Source organism: Coregonus clupeaformis, chromosome 17 (genome assembly GCF_020615455.1).
Source record: "Coregonus clupeaformis isolate EN_2021a chromosome 17, ASM2061545v1, whole genome shotgun sequence".
NCBI classification, from domain to species: Eukaryota; Metazoa; Chordata; class Actinopteri; order Salmoniformes; family Salmonidae; genus Coregonus; species Coregonus clupeaformis.
This window is the reverse complement of record NC_059208.1, coordinates 60,371,060-60,373,754: the sequence shown is the minus strand read 5'-3', so window position 1 is coordinate 60,373,754 and position 2,695 is coordinate 60,371,060.

Sequence of the window (2,695 nt, the reverse complement as noted above, 5' to 3'; positions counted from 1 at the left end):
TTACAAGTAAGGGAGGTGAAGGGGATAGAAGGAGAGAAGAGGCTGGAGTGGGAAAGGGAGGATAGGAGGGGAAAGACTAGGGGGAGGTGAAGGGGAGGACAGGAGGGGAGGTGAAGGGGAGGACAGGAGGAGAAAGACTAGGGGGAGGTGAAGGGGAGGACAGGAGGAGAAAGACTAGGGGGAGGTGAAGGGGAGGACAGGAGGAGAAAGACTAGGGGGAGGTGAAGGGGAGGACATGAGGAGTATGCTCAGGAATCAGATGGACTTACAAACTAACTACTTCAGGGATTTGAATGACTGATATTCCACAACAGTGATAAACCCTTCTATCTTATATCTAACATCAGCAGTAAAATAGCTCAGTAACACTGGATCGATTTAATCTGTAGCACATTGAAAAGCAGAATCTAGAAGAAAAGCAGCACCGTAAGGTATTACCTAAGAACAAAGAGTGACATATAGACCTTCCCCTGCAGTCTAAGCAGTCTTCTCTGTCATCTCTTTGACAGGACCAGCCATTAGCTGTCAGGAGTCCAGGACCAGTCATCTCTTTGACAGGACCAGCCATTAGCTGTCAGGAGTCCAGGACCAGTCATCTCTTTGACAGGACCAGCCATAGCTGTCAGGAGTCCAGGACCAGTCATCTCTTTGACAGGACCAGCCATTAGCTGTCAGGAGTCCAGGACCAGTCATCTCTTTGACAGGACCAGCCATTAGCTGTCAGGAGTCCAGGACCAGTCATCTCTTTGACAGGACCAGCCATTAGCTGTCAGGAGTCCAGGACCAGTCATCTCTTTTTCAGGCCCGGTCATTAGCTGTCAGGAGTCCAGGACCAGTCATCTCTTTGTCAGGCCCGGCCATTAGCTGTCAGGAGTCCAGGACCAGTCATCTCTTTGTCAGGACCAGCCATTAGCTGTCAGGAGTCCAGGACCAGTCATCTCTTTGTCAGGACCAGCCATTAGCTGTCAGGAGTCCAGGACCAGTCATCTCTTTGTCAGGACCAGCCATTAGCTGTCAGGAGTCCAGGACCAGTCATCTCTTTGTCAGGACCAGCCATTAGCTGTCAGGAGTCCAGGACCAGTCATCTCTTTGTCAGGACCAGCCATTAGCTGTCAGGAGTCCAGGACCAGTCAGTTTCCTAATTTAACTCTCTGACAGGCCACCTAATTACTGGTCCAATGGGATTCTAATCATTCTATTCTAGAACATAAAGGTTAGAACCTGTGGAACCCTTAGAATCCTGGGAACAGCCACGTCCTGTCTTATGCAATGCAAGAAAGAATGAAAGACAGATTGAAAGAAAGAAAGAAAGAAAGAAAGAAAGAAAGAAAGAAAGAAAGAAAGAAAGAAAGAAAGAAAGAAAGAAAGAAAGAAAGAAAGAAAGAAAGAAAGAAAGAAAGAAAGAAAGAAAGAAAGAAAGTTGTGCAAAATTGGTAGAATCTTATTCAAAATGTTTCACAGCTGTAAAGGCTACCAAAGGTGCTTCCACCAGTTTTAACTCTGGGGTGTGAAGACATACACAATCAACACATCTTCATTTTAGTTTTTTTTCATTAATTTGGAAAATATTCTACAATTTTTTCTTTCACTTTGGAAATGTTGAAGTAGGTTGTGCACAACAGTACGAACAAAAATCTAATTCAATCGATTTTTTAAAATGTAATTTAAAGGTAGCAAAATGTGAAGGCTGTGCCAAGGGTGTGTAGACTTTGACCAGGCATGTGACGTAGTTTATATGAGATATGACGTCTCATCTATATTCCCCTTTATAGTGCACTACTTTTAACCAGGGCCCCTAGGGAATAGGGTGACATTTGGGATGCAGACCCGAGGGTTCTGGGGTTTTAATGATTTCACAGATCTGATAAGGAGAACGTTCACTTCACTAGGATTAACTATTGGATGGGGCCTTCCAGATCAGTCATAGGATGCATCCCGGTGCCACTCGTACATAAAATGGATGCGCGCATGACTGTAAGTCGCTTTGGATAAAAGCGTCTGCTAAATGACATGTATTATGCTACTTTTGACCAGGACCTATAGGGAATAGGGTGCCTTTTGACCAGGACCTATAGGGAATAGGGTGCCTTTGACCAGGACCTATGGGGAATAGGGTGCCTTTGACCAGGACCTATAGGGAATAGGGTGCCTTTGACCAGGACCTATAGGGAATAGGGTGCCTTTGACCAGGACCTATAGGGAATAGGGTGCCTTTGACCAGGACCTATAGGGAATAGGGTGCCTTTGACCAGGACCTATAGGGAATAGGGTGCCTTTGACCAGGACCTATAGGGAATAGGGTGCCTTTTGACAAGGACCTATAGGGAATAGGGTGCCTTTGACCAGGACCTATAGGGAATAGGGTGCCTTTGACCAGGACCTATAGGGAATAGGGTGCCTTTGACCAGGACCTATAGGGAATAGGGTGCCTTTGACCAGGACCTATAGGGAATAGGGTGCCTTTGACCAGGACCTATAGGGAATAGGGTGCCTTTTGACCAGGACCTATAGGGAATAGGGTGCCTTTGACCAGGACCTATAGGGAATAGGGTGCCTTTGACCAGGACCTATAGGGAATAGGGTGCCTTTTGAGATTCAGCCTTAGTACATAGATTAACTGTCAGTTCGATGGGAGTTGTAGATTAGTCATAACATACAGTACATATGGGACTCCTTTAGGAATCCCCCCCAACAA